At 34.6% G+C, this 22378-nt stretch overlaps 1 pseudogene; it reads left to right on the top strand.

Moving 5' to 3' along the window:
* Nucleotides 1–553: 553 nt before the first annotated feature.
* On the top strand, nt 554–15074 carry LOC100618370 (nuclear transport factor 2-like; annotated as a pseudogene).
* Nucleotides 15075–22378: the final 7304 nt, after the last annotated feature.

Below are 22378 nucleotides of genomic sequence, written 5' to 3'. Positions count from 1 at the left end.
TCTAAATTGATTCAAAGAGGGGATATCTACATGTAGAATTATTAATAGAAATCTATCATACCAAACAGGAAAGGGAAAAAATAAAATGAGAACTGCAAAAGGGAGGGCAGACAAAAAAGGAAATGTTCAGGCATAAAATAAAAAAGACTTTAATGGATGATAAGGATAAAAAGAGAAAGGGAAGGATGAACAAAAATGTATAGTTAGTAATCATAACTATGAATGTGAATGAGAATAATTTAACCATAAAACAGATGTAGAGAACAGAATAGATTAGAACCTGGAATCCAACAACATGTTCTTTATAGGAAACATACTAGAAACAGAAAGTACACATGGAGTTAAAATAAAGGGATGAAGTATTCTTCATTATTAATTATTTTTTTAAAATAAAAGGCTGAAGCAGAATCTATTTTGCTTCAGCTAAACTTTAAAAAAGCAGGGGTAGATTTCAGGGTAAACATGTCAGCAGTCTAGACCCAGGACTCTTCCTCTCCTCAGCACCTACAAAAATAGACTACCTCAAAAGACAAAAAAAAACAAATTCATATGAATGAAGGGACTCTACAGTAAGAAGCAGCACTGCAGGTATGTGGGATTTGGGCATTTCCACACTATAAGGGGGTGAAAAAGCTCCCACCAAAATGCGAGCTGATCTACCCTCCCCCACACCACCTACAGAGCCAGAGTCAGAGCCAGCACACATAAGAATCAGAAAGTGAGCAAGGGGTAACTCTAGAGTGAGTGAGGGGCACCTCTAGGTCCTAGGCATCTGACTAAGACCACCAAAGACCTACCCCTGAGAGCAGCTAGACCTAAAACTCCAGCAGGCTGAAGAAGGCAAACTGTGGGCTCCCGCAGGAAGATAGCACAGAGAAGGGCAGCAAACAGTAGAAGCTGCAGAGATTCAAGAGCTGGTCTCATGCAAAATCTCTGCACATTAGCTCCATACACAGAGAGCCTGCCCATCTCACTCAGATTTCTGACTGGAAAGGGAAGGAAAAGCCACCACAGTGATGGCAAACAGTGCCCAGGAACAAGAACTTCCCAACACCAAGAAAAACAAGAAGAAGGGGTTGACCCTGGAAAATTTTTATGGAGGAAAAACCCAGGCTACAGAGGAAATAGAAGAGGAAATTCAAATAAATCCACCAAAACCTTCCAAAAAAATGGAAATTATCCACAAGCTCTTGAAGAATTTAAATTGGAACTTATCAAAAAGATGGAAGCTGTCTGGCAAGAAATGTGGGAAATAGTTCAAAAAGAAAATAACAGTTTAAAGGATAAGAACTCCCAATTGGAGAAACAGCTGGAAACTATAAAAAGCAGGATAGACCAAACTGAAAAGGAAAACCAGTCTTTAAAGACCAGAATTAGGCAACTGGATGCCAATGATCTTGCAAAACAGCAAGAATTAATAAGGCAAAGTAAAAAAATGGACAAAATAGAAGATAACACATCTCACTAAGAAGATGATGGATCAGGAAAACCGATCACAAAGAGACAACTGGAGAATGATTAGTCTACCTGAAAAGTAGAAAATAAACAGAAATCTTGACATCATACTACAAGAAATTATCCAAGAAAACTGCCATGATGTTCTTGAACAAGAGGGCAAAATAGACATTGAAAGAGTTAATAGAACACCCTCTACACTAAATCCTCAAAAGACAACTCCCAGGAATGTAATTGCCAAATTCAAGAGCTTTCAAGCTAAGAAAATTCTACAAGAAGCCAAAAAGAGACAATTCAGATACCAAGGAGCACCAATCAGGATTATACAAGATCTGGGAGTTTCCACACTAAAGGACCACAAGGCTTGGACCATGATATTCAGAAAGGCAAGAGAATTGGGTCTTCAACCATGGATCACCTATCCATCAAAACTGACTATATACTTACAGGAGAAAGTATGAGAATTCAACAAAATAAAAGATTTCCAAGTATTTGTAAAGAAAAGACCAGAACTAAGTGGAAAGTTTGATATCCAAACACAAAGATCAAGAGAAACATGAAAAGGTAAATAAGAAAGAGAGGAGAAAGGGGAAAATATTTTTTTTTATTCAAACTTTCTTCTTTACGGGCTTCAATAATATAAAATTATCTAGATCCATTGGGGTATTGAATTCTATTTTACCCTACAGGGAATGTGAGAAGGGAAAACTAAAGGGGGGTTGGGGGGGGCAGGGAGTACAAAAAGGAAGGAAAAGAGTGGGGAGGGAACTTAACAGACCAGAAAAAAATAAGAAGACAGGAACAAAATGGGAGGGGGCAGAAAGGGAAGCATATTACAGGTGGGAATTATGGGAACTGATTTAAAGCAAACCATTGGTTTAAAAAGAAATAGCAAAAGAAGAAAGGACAGAACTAGGAGAGGATATAAAAATGCTGGGGAATACACAAGTGGCAATCATAACTTTGAATGTGAATGGAATGAACTCACCCATAAAACAAAAACAAACAGGAGAGTGGGTTAGAAACCAAACTCCTACCATATGTTGTCTACAAGAAACACACATGAGGCGGGTAGACACTCCCAAGTTTAGAATTAAAGGTTGGAGCAAAACCTATTGGGCCTTAACTGATAGAAAGAAGGCAGGAGTTGCAATCATGATATCTGAGAAAGCCAAAGTAAAAATATATCTGATTAAAAGTGATAGGGAAGAAATGCATGCTGATAAAAGGGAGTATAGACAATGAGGAAATATCAGTAGTCAATATGTATGCACCAAATGGTATAGCATCCAAATTTCGAAAGGAGAAACTAGTTGAGTTGAAGGAAGAAATAGATAGTAAAACCATAGTAGTGGGAGAACTGAACCTACCACTATCAAATTTAGATAAATCAAATAAATAAATAAATAAGAAAGAGGTAAGAGATGTGAATGAAATCTTAGAAAAATTAGAGTAAATAGATATATGGAGAAAAATAAATAGCGAAAAAAAGGAATACACTTTGTTTTCAGCAGCACATGGTACATTCACAAGATTGACCATGTACTAGGACATAAAAACATGTCAAACAAATGCAAAAAAGCAGAAATAATAAATGAAATCTTTCAGATCATAATGCAATAAAAATAATAATCAGTAATGGTATATGGAGAGCCAAATCAAAAATTAATTGGAAATTAAATATGATTCTCCAATATTGGTTAGTTAAAGAACAAATCATAGAAACAATTAATAATTTCATTGAAGAAAATGACAATGATGAGACATCCTTTCAAAATCTGATCTCCTTTTTACTAGGCCTATAGTTATTATTATTATTATATATTGGCTGCATGGATCTCAAAGCAGCTACTGACTTTACTTCCTTAATTTCACTTTCCTGTGCCCTTAATTCAGCTTCCCTTAGTTTCCTTTTTAATTCTTCTACAATGGAATCTCTGTCATTAGTTTTTTCATCTGGATCATTAGTTAAATATGTAGCCTTTCTCCTTAATTCCTCCAGATCAAGCTCTTCCCAATCTGAGTAATTAGATTTAAAGAATTGTCTGACCCTTGGTACAGCATTTTTCACAAATATATGCTTGATGCAGGCAATGGTACCTTTATTGAGTGCATCCACTCCCAGGAGAGTTTTAGCTGACTCAGTTTTCCTTTCTAGGAAAACCACAGGTGCTTCAGACACTTTTTGTTTTATGGCCTCAAACTTGGATCAAGCATTGAGCCTCTTTGTATATCTCCCCATGACTTCCAGTATTACACCTCTTGCTTCAATAAGTATCTCATATACACCATCATCCATCAACTGCAATATCCAGTTTTTAAATTCTCTGGCCATGATTGTAAAAGAGGATCTGATCTAGTCTCCTCTCTAAACTTATTTCTCTCTCTCTTAGTAAGGACTTCTTTCATTAGGAGAACAAAATCACTAAAATCTGGGTCATACAATTCAATTGCCCTTCACATCTCCTTGATAACTTTAGTGGGATTGTCACTAAAATTTGGGGTTCTCCTTTTCATAGATTCAAGGTCCTCTGGGGAAAATCTTTTATGAGTTCTCACTTTATGTACCTCATTATTTGTTACCACTGACAAGTCTCTAAGGGGACATAGACTCACTATTCTAGTTGCCTCTTCCTATTCCAACCTGTTTAGTCTTTTACCATTATTAATAATATTGCTGTTTTCATTATCAGCAATGTTTCCATACCCTAGGTTTATAGTCAAGTTGTTCATAAATTGTTCCATTGTATCAAGTTGATGTTTCATGTGTATTAACATAATCTTCAAATCAAAGGGATAAAAGACTCAATTTTTTTTAAAAGAAGGAAAACCTAGATAATGATTTCTAAGCCGCATTTCTCCAAGCCTTTTTTAGGCTTTTGACTCATCAAAGCACTGTGGATCCCGGCCCTGCCTGCAGCCCCCGATCCAAATCTGTTGAGTTTGCCACCCACCTGGCCCCCGGCCACTTTCTGCCTGCAGCCCCCTATCCTGACCTCTCTCTGTCCTCACCTGGTGCTCCGGCTACCTGCCCTGCGTTCCTGCCCCGACCTACCCCAGTGATGTCTCGCCCTTCTGTCCCAGCCGATCCCAGTTCAGCAAAAACTTGCCTCGGACCCAGACAGCTCATCACCCCAGCCCCAGCCCCAGAACCGAGGCTGATGGTAGCAGATCCAGTTTCTTCAGAATCAAAAACCAGCTGGTTAAAAAAAAAAAAGGGAGGTATTGGCCACGTGGGCAGATGGTAGATGGGGAGAGACAGGAGGGAAAGAAGAAAGGTTTTTCAAGCAGGAACTTAAAAGCAATGGCTATTTTACAAGGATGTCTTTAAATTGCATGAATCCTTTTATTGACTTCACCTGCGTTCCTTTTAGCTAACTTTGGGGAAAAAACTCTGCTTCTCAGTGAACTGAGAGCCAGGCCTAAAGACATGAAGTCCTGGGCTAAAATCTGGCCTCAGACACTTCCCAGCTGTGGGGCTCTGGATGGGTCCCTTAACCCCCATTGCTTAGCCCTTACCACTCTGCCTTCCGACAATAGACATTTAAATGGATAATTAATAATTAAAAAAAACACACCTAAGGAACTTTAAGAACTGGAGGTTATATATATTTTAAGGCATTTCAGACTCCAATGGTTTATTTTAAAAAATCTGTATTTCTATTGCATTTTCCTGATTGTTTTATTTAAGATATAACTTTGTGATTTTAAGTTCATATATTACTGCATTCAATACCGAGTTTTAAAATTCTGTTGCTTTTCCCCTATAACTATTGAACAAATATCATTGTAATTAAGCCCATATTAAAAAAAACAGCCTTTCTATTTTTGCCTTTGTAATTGTCACATAGAGGATAGATGGATTTCATCAGAACTGGTTACAATTGCTATAACAACCTTTGGAAAATTTAATTTGCTAAATATTTCAAATGGTTTTAAGGTTTTTTTAATATGAGTTTTGTAATTTTTTTTAACAATCTCTGGTTATTTTTGCCTGCCCCTAACACGAGGTGTAAGGCCAATTCTAGCTGAAGTGAAATACAATTATAACCCCCAACCTTCCCGCATTTCTAAATATGTGAATGGAAGTTGGGGCAGTTAATCTCAGGGCATTTGTACCCCTAAAAAGCCTCCATAAAAGGAGCATCTCTCATTTATACTCTTCAGCTCATTACTTTACTTCCACCAGAATGATATTTCTTCATGATGTTCTTAACCCAAGATGAGTTTTACTTTGTTTTAAAAATATGTTTATTACCAAGGTTGAAAGATTTGCTACCTTTATAAAAACTTGTGACAAATATCCATCAATTCATAGGTTTTTAAAATGCCATACAGCAACTTATGTGAAATATGATAGTGTGTTTGTTTGCTATTGTAATTAATTGGGCCATTGAGAATTTGGGGGATAGTGATACTACATATTTGTACTACTGTTCCTTAAAAATGAAAAAAAAAACCTTATAACATTCATTTGCTCATACAGTGGATCATGGCCACATGAAGAGGAAATGGATCTCATTTTTGGTGAGAAAGCCTATTCTATATTTCCTTAGCTGACACAGAGTGTCAATGATTATAAGCTACATTTTTGAATTTTTTAAAACTCTTTTATTATATTTTTCTCACATGTGCAATATACTATTTCAGTTTTTTTAATTTTTTCTCTCTTTTTTATATTTGAAGCACATGTCACCAGTATGAAAATTTTCTTTAACTTTTTGACTTTTCAGTAATACAAGTGTAAGATACATTTGCTAATGCATGCCCTATAAAGATTGTGACTATAAAAATGATGCCATTAATTATTTAATAAATTATGGGACTTTACTTAATGATTCTGTCTGATTCCAGGACAAGATATACACATAAGAGCCATTGCACAGAGCCAAAGAAAAGCCAATCCAGGAAGGATTGATGCACTTTTAGGCCAATGCAAAGGTTTTGAACCTAGTGTGAGACTTGGGGTTGTGACACTTGACTTATGTTAAGATGTAGGTCTTCCTTGTGTCCACACTCACTCTGAAAATACTCATAGGCAAGTATCCCCAAAACCTTGGCTCATATAATCTGGTCCCTTTCTTTTCTGCCTCTCATAGTGTGGTACCTTTCTGTAGTCCTGAATACTGACTGGGTAAATGCATCATTGCTTAGATCATTTTGATTGGGCCCTGATTCAAGTACCTGTTATAGATTTATTTTTCTTTTTACTTGGAATTTTTACACATAAGACTTTGATAGTCTATATTTTCATCCAGAAATTTTTCTTTTTTCTTTGGATTTTCTGATATCTTTTTAATATCTATTGCCAATTGATTTATATACCTCATACCTCAGTCATGCATCCCTAAGGGTTCGTGCATTTTTCAATCACCCACAACACGGGGAAATGTAAAAAAAAATTATTATTTAAATTGCAAAGTTTAAATTCTTTTTGAGAAGTATTTTAGGTAAAGAAAGAAGCTACCTCTGAATCCAGAAACTGAACTGTTGAAGATACCATGAAGAACCCTCCAAACCACAAGTACACAAAAATGAATTTTGGGTGTGGTTGATTGAACATTTATTTGTATGTATACTTTCATGCCAAAAGGGACTGCCCCCTAACTGACTTTTTGTCAATGCAACCAGCAATTATTGGGTTTTGTTTTTGTTTTCCCTCTTACCCTCACATTATTGTAATCTTTAAGTTGATGCTGTTTTCATTATCCTTTTGGGGAAAAATTAATTTTTTCCAAAAATGATCACATGGAGAAATGTTAAAAATAGACTTGAATCCAGGACTTCAATCCCCAGAAGCCCTTACTCCACTTCCCCAGAATGCTTTGTAATCTCACCTGGGATGAGAGCGAGATGGGGTATTGAAACCTGGTTGTGAATAGGTTTGGCCTCTTTTGGACTTCCGTTTTGGAGCAGATGCGTCTCTTCCATGATGTGAGGTTATCCTGTCTAGGCCTCTCTGGCCTAGACATGTGCTTTCTTATTCTGTATTTTCTTTAATCCTTAACCTTTAATAAACCTCATAAAAATATAATACTCCTTTAAGAGAGAAACTAATTTCTACCCACCTCAGTTTCCTAAAATTTTAATCTTTACACCTGTCAATCAATTGGAAGTTCACATTGCAAAGCCCTTTTGCAATCCTCCTCTTATTATTACAGAGGTCATTCCAGTTCACATGGACTTCCTCCAGTTCATTATTCCTTTCAGCACCATAATAATCCATCACCATCAGATACCACAATTTGTTCAGCCATTCCCCACTTGATGGACACCCCCTCATTTTCCAGTGGTTAATTTGATTTTTAAAAAGAAAAAAAAGAAACCAAATTACTAGTATAAAAAATTAAAAAGGTGAATGCCACCAATGAAGGTGCAGTTAAAGCAACTATTAAGGATTATTCTGTTCAGTTACATGTCAGTAATACTGAGAGTCTTAGTCAAATGAATGAATATTTACAACAAATAAACTGCCCAGATTAACAGAAGAGAAAAAAGAATGTTAAAATAGCCTCATCTAAGAAAAGTTGAATGAGCCATCAATGTATTCCTTAAGAAAATGTCTCCAGGATTAGATGAATTCATGAGTAGATTCTATCAGTCATTTAAGGAACAGTTAATCCCAATATTATGTAAATGATTTGATAACATAACAAGTTAAGGAGTCCTTTCTCCTTCCTTTATGAAATAAATATGGATTGATAACTAAACCAAGGAGAACAAAAACAGAGCAAGAAAACTACTGACCAATTTTCCCAATGAAAATTTGTAAATAAATCTCTTCAAAGGATATTATAAAAATATGTCACAAAGATTATATATACTGACTAGGCGGAATTTATACCAGGAATGCTGGGTAAAGTATTTGCATAATTGACCATATAAATCACAGTAAAAATCATGATTATATCAATAATGCAGAAAAAGCCTTTGACAAAATAATACGTCTATTTTTATTAAAAAAAAACCAACAATAGGAAGCATAGGAATCAGTGGAACCATTCTTAAAATGATAAATAGTATCTATCTAAAACCAAGAGCAAGCATTATCTGTAATGAGGATAAACTAGAAGCCTTCCTGATCATTATTATTCAATATTGTTCTAGAAATGTTAGCTATAGAAATAAGAAAAGTAAATGAAAGATTAAAAATAGTCAGGAAGAAACAAAACTAAAACTCATTGAAGATGACATGGTGTACTTAGCGAACCTCAGAGAAACAACTTTAAAAATTTGAAACAATTAAGAACTTCAGCAAAATTTTGAAATATAAAATAAACTTACTTAAATCATCAGCATTTCTGTTCACAATCAGTAAAACCTAGGAGGAAGAAAGAAAAAGAAAAATTCCATTTAGATTAAATGCAGACAATATAAAATACTTCAGAATCTACCCACCAAGACAAACATAGGTATTATATGAACACAATTATGAAATGTTTTTCATACAAATAAAGACAGAGCTAAACAATTAGATCATGCATTTAAAAACTAATTTTGTTGCTTTATTTTGTTTGTTTTTTTTTGCAAAATGGTTAATGTGGAAATATGTTTTTCATGACTTCAAATGTATAACTGAAATTAAATTGCTTGTTTTCTCAAGGAAGAGGGAGGAACTAGAAGAAGGAAGAGAGTTTGGAACAAAAATTTAAAAAATATATTGTTAAAATGGTTACATGTACTTGGGAAATGTTTCACAAAAGTAAAAATAATTTAAAATCAACTATGAACATACAAACTATATATAGTAAAAAAAGGTATGTAACCTCAGAGGGGAGAGAGTGGAGCTATAGTGGTAAGACTAAGAAAGTGTTTTAAAAAGTGTGAATATGAAACCCCCTATCCCACTCATGATTATATCAGTATCAGCCATTTTTACTAATTTAATTTTTTTTAGCATAAAACTTAAACTTTTCTAAAAATTATCAAGATATGATTCTTTCTGAAGTATTTTCTGTATCTTAATCTTATAAGCATTTTAGTTCAGTCCTGTAGGAACTGAATAAATATTCAATTGTAAGTATTAAATATTTCTTTAAAAAGTAATCATTTATTTTTGAATGAATCATTTCTAAGAAGAATTACACAGCAGGTATAAAATATCCTAAAACTTCTCCCTTTGCTCTATTAGGTTAAGTTGTGGTAACAAACCCATGTTATTTGATTTTTTTCCTTCTCCTTTACTCTAGGTTTTAATTTGATTTTACTTGATTCATTCTTGGGGAATTATAATCATATCTGAAGAATTGCTGTATCTTTTGCATAAGTTTTGGGGTATATTCAGTTGCTGACTGGAGTCCGGCTTTATTGTAAGACCAGCCCTCTCCCAATTAACCTATTTTTTTTTTTGGCTTAGAGACTTTGTTTTATTTTTGGCATCTCTGCTAATAAATTTTTGTCACAAAAGTGGAAACTGAGTTGAGTAACTAAATTCTTTCATGTTGTATGTAAATATTTAACTAAATTGCAGGATATTTTAACTATTATAGACTTCTTTAGAGATGTCCTGTGCAACCTGGTACTGAGACAAAGGACTCAGTGCTTTAATCATACCTTATGTTTATATACTGTTTATAGTGTACAAGTTTCTTTTATATGAATTATCTCCTTTGATCCTCACTTGAATCTTATGAGACAAGTGGAGAAATTGGAATTGTAGCCAAACAGTCAATCAAGGATCATTCTGAAAATGATTTGTCATCTGTGTGTGGACCAGTCTAATTAAGTACATCAAAGTACAAAGGTTGACATGAGACTTGCCTCAGAAGTAATTGTCTCAGTGAAGTAAAATCACAATATGATTAGAGCACAAGACAATAAAAATCAACCAAAGATAGCTAAAAATGAGAAGAAATGTATCCATTTAAAGTATCTCCAACCCAAATCATGTAAATACGTTACTGACTCAAAAAATAAGCAAAATGGATAAAAGGGAAGTCATTAACTCATTGACATATCTTCAAGGAACTAATTTAAATTCAAACAATATAAACTCAATATCTTCACCAAGCAGAGAAGCATTAGATAATGACAATGCTCACTGAGAATACAGGTTGAATAGTGTACAGAAGACCAAACCCTTTATTAACAAATAGAGCACAGATATATCTTCTTTTGTGATTATTGAGAAGAAAGATTAAATTAGGTGATTATGTTAAGGTTTAAAAGAATGGAGTGTAGAAAAGAGTTGAGATAACTTACCTTAAAATCCTTTAATCAGCTTAATGATGAAGCTTTAGGTCACCTATAGTAATATTAAGAAAGGAGTATGGTTAAGGAGAGAGAATATTGGACAACAATTTGAAACTTTTGTTGTATCACATTGTGGGCTAAGTCTAAATTTGGCTTAATCCGTCAGGTCAAGGTTTTTTTTTTTTAACTATTAAAATGTTGGAAGCATTCATGAATCAAAACAACAACAACTCGAATGAAAATTATTTTAATATTTAGTTTTAAAACATATAACATAATATAATAATAATAATATCAAACTAAAAGATAGAGAAAATTGATTACAATATTGTTGATAAAAATTGTTAGGAAACATCAGCAATTGTTATAAATTATATGCATGTCTTCTCATTTCTGGGAAAATATATTTATAAGACTAGCAGACATGTTATGGCACCAGAAAGAAAAATTCTGAAGAGCTGTCACCAATCAACACATTTTTAAAACACTTTTAATATAAAGATAGCTTTGGCAAAACTCCTCATAGATTCCCAAGACAGAATGGAACCCCCAGCAAGATGTTTCTGAAAAACTCAAGATCGAAATAAGCATATTGAATGCTGGAGTTATTAAAAGCAGAGTGCATGACCTACAGAGCAGAAACACTTAGCAGAAGGAAAACAAAACAAAACTTGAATCCATAATGTTGTCTTGCCAAAGAACTTAAAGCAAGAATATTTAATTGGGAATATAAGTATCCTCAAGTGAAAGAAAATCTGTCAGAAGAGGAAAATTCAATAATGTTTTTAAAATATAACCTCTATACCAGGAAAATATATTGATTTTGAAGACAGGATGTAGAGAGATAACTTAAGTGTCATAGATCTCCCAGAAGATCAAGACAAATGAAAGAAAAGGAAAAAAAAAACAACTGAACACAAGGCAAGAAATCTAAGAAAACTACTCCAAAGTTCTTGATCAAAAAAAAAGAGCCAATCAAAAGAATTCACAGATTAACTTAAGAAGGTGAGAAGGGGAAACTATTGTGCATACTCCAGGACACATAATGGTTAAATTTCTCATGATAAACAATAAATTCTGCAGGAAATAGGAGAAAGATCTTCAGTTAGAAAGGAAAGGAAAATCAAATAACATGAAACTATTATATACCCATCAGAAACTGCAAAAGACAATAGAATACCATATTAGAAAAAGAAATTAAGATTTAACCCAAAATGGTGCGCTCTGCAAATCTGAGCCTAATTATCAGTTAAAAAAAAAAAGATGGACCTTTAATAAAAGAAATACCCGACCTCACAAAGACTTGAGCAAATTGTTTGATTTGCAAATACCCCAGAAAATAGATCCACAAGAAAAGTAAATAAAAACAGCTACAAAGGAAAAACAGGAAATAAACTACATTATTTCTAGGGATTCTTGAAAAAAAATCCTGGAAAATGAAAGAAATCTGTCATCTTCAAAATAACAACAGTACAAAGGTGTACATTAGGATATTCCTTTCTTTAAAAATTATAAAGAAAAAAGTAGAACTTAAATAGAAAAGATGGTGGAGAAGCACGCTCTGTGGTTTTTGACCCTGTGGTTCAAACCCTGTGGATTGAACTTCACACATCCAAAGGCAAATCAGTGCTTTTGATGGAACAAAAATGAAGAATGAAAGAATGAATAAAAGAGGAGAAAGGAGGGAGAAACTAAAAGGGAATGTGTATTGTACCTTAACCAAGTCAAAAGTACATAATGAAGGGAAGATGACTCCTGTAGACTCTCAATAAGAGAGGCTCCAGTAGAAGGGTGAAGTAGCAATGGGAGGGACTGAAATATGGAGAGAAAGAAGACAACTAAGATTTATTGATAGATGGCAGTTTCAATGAGGAATGGTGTCATAAAGAGAGAAATATATTCTGTAAATGGAGATTTGGACCTTAAAATGGATATGCTTAACAGGAATTTGATGCTTAGAGAGACCATTACCTCTAAGAGAGCTTGAGCCTACATGGATTGAGTTTTGCTTCAAGAGGAGAATCAATGCTTCTGGGACCACCAGTGTATGAAAGGGTGAGAGTACATGGACCTAGAGAGATTTCATTGCAAATGGGAAAAAGATTTATTTTGAGGACAAGAGGTAGGATTGGGGACATGGAAATACTTCTACTATGAGGCAATACTTCTGTCCTCTTTAACTCCTGTAGAAATGGATACTTTAAAGGTTAGATACAATGGAATAAAAACAGAGAAAGGAGCAAAATCTACAAGGCAATAATATAGAAACAGTTTAGAAAAGTGAACTCAAAAATTGGTACTTTAATTCCATGAGGAACAAAGTAGCTAAAAAATGTATAATGATGATGAACAGGAAAAAAGGGGGAAATAATGAAGAGAGCTGAAAAAGAAATAATTTTCAGAAAACAGTGAAGGGAATGAAAATATAAAAGATGTTGAAAAAAGAAAGGGGGGAAAGATGCTAATTATTTGTTGAGGAAAGAATTAGATAAATAGCTCAAAGAAAAAGAAACTAGTAGGTAAAATTTCAAAATTAGGGGAAGGGATGGTAAATGGAAGGAAATTTATGGTAAGGGGAAGAAAACCTGTGAGAATAGGCTCGCTTTAAAGTAGCCTAAGTAAAATAACTGAAGTTATAAAGTACTTCCTTTACTGTAAAGAATATACAGAAGGAAGATCTTAATTCTGAACAAAGCAATATTAAAGAAATTGGAGAAAAATATAAACACAACTCAGAACTTTAAATATGCTATAAAACTATATAATAAAAAATGAAAGCATGAGCAAGAAAATCTGTTGCTTGTAAGAAATAAACCTAAAAAGCAAAACCCTACACAGAATAAAAATTGAAGGGCTGAAACAAATTTTACTATGCATCAGGAGGCTCCAAAAATGTTGCAATCAGCTGTCAGAAAAAGCAAAAACAAAAATTTAGAATATAAACAAGAAAATTTCATAACAATAACAAACTAATATAAAAATTAAGATTAGATTCTAGAGAATCTTAATTCATAACAGAACAATATGCTCAGTTTCAAGAAGACATATCCAGTAACATAATAGTAGAAGACTTTAATTTCTTTCAGATATGGGCAAATCTAACTAAATGATAAACAAAAGGAAAGTACAGAATTGAAAATATATGTAAAGCTAACAGCTACTGCTCAGGAAATAAGTACTCAAAGGAGCTGAACAAATAATAATCAAAAGAATTGCAAACTATTTATAACTATATGAAAGAATGTTCCAAATTATTAATAATCAGAGAATTGGAAATAAAAACCACTCTGAATGTTCACCTCATACCCAAAAGTTTGGCAAAGTTAACCAATGATCAATATTTGAGGAGTTGTGGGAATATAGGTACAGTGATGTCTATTGTTGGTGGAGCTATACATCACTATAACCATTTTGGAAAGCAATTTGGAATTATGCAAATAATCAATTAAAATGATCACTACTAGGTCTGAACCAAAAGGAAGTCACTGGTAAGAAGTCTTCATATACACTAAAACATTTATAATAACTATTTATGGTACCAAGAACTTAGAATAAAATAGAAAAGTCTTGGGATTAGGGAATAGTTAACCAAATTGTTACATATGAATGTATTGTAATATTATTGTGCTATAAGGAATAGATAATATAATAAATAAGTGTAGTCAAGAAATAACATATTCAATGACTCCAACAATATATATAAGTATACATTACATATTAGACAAATATATATATATATAAATATTGCATAATTACAAAGAACAAACATGTCCCCAAAGAAGAGTTATTAGAAGATACCTCCATACTTGTCCCTAGTCCTTTATAGAAGTGAGAAGTACAAAGGTGCAGAACATTATATATGTGTTCTGACTTTTTGATATATTGGTCAGTTTTACTAATTTTTTTCTATTCTTTGTCTTTTTCTTAAAGAATATATTTGCAATGTGTAGCAGGCTCAGGATGGGAGAAGGAAGAGGGGAGGAGGTCGTGTTGCTGCACCATTGCTCATCATCATGGTGACAGCCCGTAGCTTTCTGCTACTAGGTGGGAGATAATCCAATTTGGGAGACCAAATTGGATCCAGCTTTCTGCAATATTACTACTAGTTATTTGATAATGACAAAACCTGATTAGGGGTGTGTAAGACATCTTGCCTTACATGGGAAGGGCAGCAATTCTTAGGCAAAGAAGTAGCTGTGGAGAAATTGTCTGACCTTCCATTTCAGAAAATATAACACAGCATCACAACTCAGGACCACCAGTACATCCCTGATAGCTATATTCTCATTATTGTTGTGGAACATCTAAAGATTGATGGAGACTCCAACATGGGATTATACCAGGTATTTCTGTTTAAAAATGTCAATGATTCTTGGGTCTGTACCAGTGACACATTCAAGCTAGTGCTGTGCAACTCCTCTTCCTAGGCACCCATGCTATTTTCTTCTCTCTTCTCTTCCTTATATTATTCACATGTCTTCTCCCCCCAAAACAACAACAACAACAACAACAACAACACTCCAAATATTGTATATAAGCCTGCAAGGCCTTGGTGGATGGATACTGTGGTGGTGATGGAATCACTGTGATGCATGATGTTTGGATGTTAGACTAGCTACATCTGACAGGTTGAGTTTGTGTTGAGCAAGTGAATGCCTTAGAAAAACTAAGTCATGCAAAAAGGTATCTTTTTTTAAGTACTGACAAGTTGCTCTATTACCCCCCCCCAAAAAAAGAAGAAAGCAGCAGCTATGTGTGCAGCCCAGGTACTGATTTGTTCAGATGACCCAATGCCTTAAATTATACAAGTAAACCATGAAAATTTTGCCTAAAAACAGTCTTTGTTAGATCACAGTAGTTTGCTGGAGCCAATTTGTATTGTCTCATGAAAGCCAATTGTTAAATTTTCAGAGAGAACATTTATACATTGGAAATTAGTAAAAACAAAAAAGTAGTCTTGATTTTTTTGCTTTATGCATTCTCTAGATTTAAGAAAGTGATGGGAAAAGTGCTAATATTACAGCTTAAACATAAAAGTGTATCATGCACCTCTGTCCCCTCTTAAGAGTCTGTTGTTAAACATTTATCAATACAATACTGATAAATAGAATGGTTCTCTGGGTGGGGAAGGGTTAAGGTTAACAGAAGAAATTTAGCTGATGTAAAAACAAAAGATACCAATAAAATATTTTGAAAGGAAATAAAAAGATATAGATGTCATGTGACACATGATTGGAACAGAATAAAGATAATTAAATATATTAGAGGGATAGCTATTCAAACAGAAAAGGATATGGAGAATTTTTCAGGAATATGCTTTGTTATACATTTTTCTTACTCAGCAAATTACAACAGTTTAGTGTTTACTTAAAACTAAGGCAGATAACTTAGGTTCAAGTTTATTTAACCTCTACTTCAACACACTTATCAAACATTAGATAGAAGCAGGTAAACTTTTATCATTGATTTTCTACAGTAGACCACACCAGTATTTTGTAGTGACACAATTGAATGAAAAACAAAACATTCAAGATTGTATTTTATTTTGTTGTTTACAAAGAAGCATTTGGTAAGGAAGATCACATTGTGGTCTTAATGGTTTTCTTGCAAGAAATTGTTTTCCTTATATATGTTAAGATAATTCAATATTTCTACAAATATAATAAAAATAGTTAATGTTTTATAGACTTGTGTATCTGAATATCAAGTAAGGCATAAACAGAGAAATGTATATTTGTCAAAGCTATTCATCAATATCACCATCATAATAGCTGAAATATATACATATATATATTTTTAAACTTTAAAAGTTTGAAAAACATTCTACAGCATCATCTCATTTGTTATTTGCAGCCTCCACTTTATAGATGAGAGATGTAAAGGAGAAAATTAATGGTTGGACAATAATTTTATGAAATTATGTGGTCGCCAATATTTATTATATCTCGAGTCAGAAATATATTTACAAAATGGAGAGAAAACAATAAAGTAGAGAAAGGTGAAGAGGTTAGAGAGTTTATCTATCCTATCTTAACCCAGGAAGAGATTAATTAGCTCTCAAACAGGAAGGCTGGTAGTGAGTAACCATGAGACCTCCTCCAAGATGTAAGCTAGTCTCTCCAGAAACGAGGAAAGGAGCCAGTCTTTTACTCACTCCATAAAGTAGTCCAGGAGTCAGAGTCCAATTTGAAGCTGAGCTCTAAGCCCATGATCCAACCCTCAGTCTCCAGCGAAGCTCCCTAGAAGACTCTATCCAGTCAGGAGACTCTCCACAAGATTGACTCAAGCTGAAGGATTCATGGCTTTTATGGAGCTAGCACTGTCCAGAGGGCAGTGTTTGTGGGAACCAGTTCTCATCTTCTGGAGGGGTGAACTCTTATCAAAGGCCTCTGAAGGTGTAAACTCTTATCAAAGGGTGCACAAGTTTTTGGAGTTGTCACCCATTGTAGTAAGTGACTTGAGAATTCCTCCATCTAGTTCAAGATTTTGTTGGTTCAATCCAAAAGTGGATAAAGGAGAGTTAATCCTGTCTTTACCATCTAGTGAGGTACTATGTAGGGGAACTTAAGTTATTATTTAACCAAGTGTTAAATCAAAATAGAACAAGGGAATAAAGAATTCCCTTTTATAAGTGTATACTCAGAAAAGAGAACAAAGAATTCCCTTTCGCAAGGAGCTGAAGTTAAGAAAGGTAAAGTTTCTGGCCCAGATTAACAATAGCTAGTGAGTGTCTGAAGCAAAAATTGAACTTCAGGTTTAAGAGCAGAGATTTCTTCTTGATTTCAAGCTTAGCTCTATGGATGTTGTACTATATTTAGACTTTTTAAAAAAATTAGAATATTTTTCCATGGTTCCATGATTCATGATTTTTCCCCTTCCCTCCCCCCCTCTCAGAGCTGACAAGCAGTTCCACTGGGTTATACATGTATCATTATTCAAAGCCTATTTCCATGTTATTCATATTTGCAGTAGAGTGATCTTTGAACATCAAAATCTCAATCATATCTATATCAAACTATGTAATCAATCATAGGTTATTCTTCTGCATTTCTGCTCCCACAGTTCTTTCTCTGGATATGGATAGAGTTCTTTCTCCTAAGTTCCTCTGGATTGTCCTGTGATCATTGCATTGCTGCTAGTAGAGAAGTCCATTACAATCCATTGTGCCATAAGTTTTGGTCTCTGTGTATAATGTTCTGATTCTGCTCCTTTTGCTCTGCATCTATTCCTATTTTGTTTTTGTTTTTGATGGGAGTTTTTTGAAGGGCAAGAAGGAGGAATGGGCCCCAGACTTTTGATTTAATTTGTGTTGGGAACTTTCTTCTCCAGGGTAGAACAACAATTTGTCTGCAGTTTATAGTTTCAGAAAGTTGACTGATAATGACTCTTAAAATTAGTAAATGTTTGAGGCAGGATTCAAGCTCACTTCCTCTTAATTTCAAGGTTAACACTTGGCCTTACACACACACACACACACACACACACATAAACATATCATAGATACCTCTGTCATGGAAGATGTTTTGTGAAAAGTCCAACTGGAAGAAGAATTCTCTATAAATAACATCCTCAGTAGCTGCAGATAATTATAGCAAACCTCTACTCATTGAAATCACCCCAGAGGAAAAGAGGTTGTTGATTGTTATATTTATAAGAAGCAGTTAGATGCCTAATCCACTATCAGAAGAAGGATCTTAGATATGTAATTCTGGGTTAAGAATTAAATAGAAGAAATTAGGTAGATTTAATGGCATTTGGGAAATGTTGCATTGTTTTCCATGATCAAAAACTGATCCATGGCACAAAAATCTAATAAAAAACAAATAGTGATATTCTTTTAGTGACATCAAAGGACTATGAATTATAAAACCCCTCAATCTCCTAATATCCAAAATATATACTATCAATAGTTCTGTATACAACCGGCATAAAAATATCAAGGAAATGAATTCTTGTAGCGTGAGGTCTATTCAGCATTTCCTTTACCTGACAATATTAAGTTTGACAGCTGGCACCTTCTGGCTCTTTGAATTGGAATGAGGATAGTAAATTATCTTTTCCCCCTTCACCTGTCTCCAGCCAGTAGAAATGTCACTTAAATAGGTGGTAGGAGTTAAGATATGACTTTAGAGATAGCTATGAGGCACAGAGGATAGATAGAGTACTTTGCCTGAAGTCAGGAAGACATGATTTGAAGTCCAGCTTCAAAAAAGTACTAGTTGTGTGATCTTAGGCAAATCACTTCAACTCTGTATGCCTCAGTTTCCTCACTTATAAAATAAGGGAATAATAATAGCATCTGCATTCTGGGGTTTTCATGAGGATCAAATGAGGTAATATTTAGAGAGTGCTTAACATAGTGCCTGGCACATAGTAGGTATTTAATAAATACTCATTTCCACTAATAAATAAGGTAGGAGTGGTTTAATAAAGTGATTTCTGATTATTTCTATGGACCTAAATATGGAAGCATTTTTAAGGTTGGATCCCACTTAAACTCAATAAAAAAAGCTTTCCTGACAGAGTTTGCAGTGCCAATAGACATTGTCACCTCTGAAGACAAAGTTGGGGTGTAAAGTCTTTAATAACCCCGGATACCACTATCAATAGATCTCTGAAAAAGATAAATAACCCAGGCACTAATATCGCAAAGAGGGGTATTTGCCAAGGATGAAATTCATGGATCAGATCTGATGTAGTTATTTTGTGTGGTCCAGAATTGTAGGTACACTATACTGAAGGCTAGAAAGATCCCAAGGAGCCCAGAACCTTGGATGGAGTTCAAGCATTTCAGCATCTGGCTAAAAGGTCCAAGATAAAAACCACAGATAAATGGCAATTTGCACTAGTGGAGGGAATACTCACATTGAGGTCATAGAAAATAATAATAATCTAGAGAGAGCTCTTTAAGGCTTATATAACACTTTACATAGAACATAGAGCATATGGACATACATATACACATATGTGTAAATGTTCTATTCTTTAAATGCAATGACTGAACAACAATGTCACCTTAGATGTGTATTAATTCTTGGCAAGTCATTAATCTCTCAATGCCTTGGTTTTTTCCCCCCTGAAAAATGAGGGGTATGATAGTTATCATTTAGATTTTAAGATCTGAAAAATACTTTATATACACTCTCTCATTTCATCCTCACAACAACCTTGTGAGAGATAGGTGCTATTATTCCCATGTTACAGATAAGAAAGTTGAGGTAAGGAAAATTTAGGTGATCGAGCAAAGGTCATAGAATATTTTGAACTCAGATTTTCCTGACTCTAAATTCTAACCGATATCTACTACTCTGACTCAGTTTACTCTATATCATCTGTCTCAGGGAGGTTACAGTGAGGTAATCAATTCATAAACATCCAAATGTGAATTGTTCTTTTTTACAAGCAATATACCAGGTTTTGGCAAAATCAGTCCAACTCTTTCAAAAGTTATCCTGAAACAAGAAGGCCAATTTAAAAGACCAAGCAATTAAGTTCAAACAGGTCTTATTCCATTGGGGCAATTATTATTGTTTCAGGTATCACAGTGCTGGGGTGTTTGTGTGTGAGTGTGTGATTCAAGGACAAGAGAAACATCTGTCTTTCGGGAAATGCCAACAGTTACTGCTGATGGAGCATTGGAGGATCTGTCATTCGTCCAGATCTCTCCCTCTAACCTTCCCAGCCCCCATGAGAGCGTGGGGTATAATATCTTCAAGCATCACCCCAGATAGTGCATTTTCCAAAGCCTCCTCAGTCTATTTGGGGGTGTTCTATATGACATTTTTCCCCAGTACTTTTCCGGAGCCTTGGAATATCGATGGAAATAAGCACAGAGGACAGTCCTGTGAAAATATGAGAAAACCTGGCGAGTTCCCAGTGGAATGTTTACTAATCTTTTCATTTGCAACATATGTCTATGCCATTAGCTTCAGGGTGTATATATAGGCATTAATTTCTGTCCGAGTGCAGCATCTGTTTGAATATAAGCTGTTCCCAGACTATCAGTGGAGAGTTCCAATGAAAGCCTGATCTATTCACCTTTTGGATTATAGTATATTTTTATACTATATATCTTATATAGTATATTTTTTGACTTTGTTCAATGCTGCCTATGGACATATGGCTATTATTTCCCTAAACAGTCACTTCCTACTTAGTGTAATTCCCTACTTACAATAGCAACATTCTCCTGGCAACTTCAACAACCTCAAAATCTAGAAACAGGGGAAGGGGCCCTCCAGGGTACTGAAATCTATAGATAATAGACTTTTAAGAATGAAAGCCAGTTCCCCTCAAGAATTTAGCCAGTATGTATTTTGTGCTGTACACTTGGAATGCAAAAGCAAAAATGAAACAGTGCCTGCCCTCAAGGAGCTTACATTCTACTGGAGGGAAACAAGAACAGAGATAAGTAAATACAAAACATCTGCAAAATAATGGTGGAGGTTGAGTGGGAGAAGCATTGCTACCGGGAAAAATCAGAAAGGTTTCCTAAAGAAGATGGCATTTGAGAGAAAACTTGAAGGACACTAATGATTCCAAGAAAAGGAATTAATCAGAAGAACACTCAAGGTATACTTGGGGTTCAACCTGGGCAAAGACAAGGGCATAGAAATGAATTGTGGAGGAATATAGCAAGTTGGCCATTTTGATTGGAATGTAGCTTGGGTAAAGAGGAAATGGATCTTGAAAATCATCTTATCTAGCAGCCCTTTTCACAGATGAGGGAACTGAGGTTCCTGAAAGCCAAATGATTCATTCAAGGTCCCAGAACCAGGGCTAAAATCCAAGCCTATTGATTTCCTCAGAGCTGGTACACTCAAATTCCTACAATTTCCAAAGACAGCATGATGCAATGGATTTAAAGTTAGATAGCCTGGATTTGAATCCTAGCTCTGTTAATGTGTGACTTTGGGTAAGGCACTTTAATTCTTTGGGCTTCAGTTTCCTTATCTGCAAGATGATGGGTTAGAAAAAATGTTCTCTAAGACCCCTTCTGACTCTAAAGTATATAATTTTATTCTTCTAAAACTCTTACTTTCTGTCTTTGAGACAACTCTAGGACAGAACAACAGGGGCTAGGAAAATGGGGATAAGTCATTTGCTCAGGGTCACATAACTAGGAAGTATTGAAGTCCACATTTGAACCCTGGTCTTCCTGACTTGGTATTCTATCCGCTTACTACCTAGCTGCCCCTCAACTCAATGACTTAAAAAAAACCAAAATCCAAAACAAAATAAAACTTACATTCTGTCTTAGTAGCCAAGCAGTAAGGACTAGACAATTGGAGTTGTGACTTGCCCAGAGTCACACAACTAGGAAGTGCCTGAGATCAGATTTGAACCCAGGACCTCCTATATCCAGACCTGGCTTTCTATCCACTAAGCTACCTAGATTCCCTTGACTTTTTTTACATTTTAATTTATTTTCCAACTTACATATCTATACAATTTTTAATATTTGTTTTCTGATATTTTGCAATCTATGTTCTCTTCCCTCTCTCCTCTTCCTTCCCCCCAAAACAGTAATGATATAGGTTATACACATATTATCATATAGTACATATTTCCATGTTTGTCATGCTGTGAAATAAGACACATAATGCTTATAGTTGAGAAAAATTCATGGAGGAAATAAAGTGAAGAATATGTTTCAATTTTCCTTTGAACTCTTTTTGGACTTTCCATATTGGTAAATATCCTTGGCTGCCATGATTTCATTGGAGATGTT

The sequence above is a fragment of the Monodelphis domestica genome, chromosome 5, assembly GCF_027887165.1.
Source record: "Monodelphis domestica isolate mMonDom1 chromosome 5, mMonDom1.pri, whole genome shotgun sequence".
NCBI lineage: Eukaryota > Metazoa > Chordata > Mammalia > Didelphimorphia > Didelphidae > Monodelphis > Monodelphis domestica.
The sequence above is the reverse complement of the archived record's forward strand: the minus strand, read 5'-3'. Positions and strand labels throughout refer to the sequence as shown.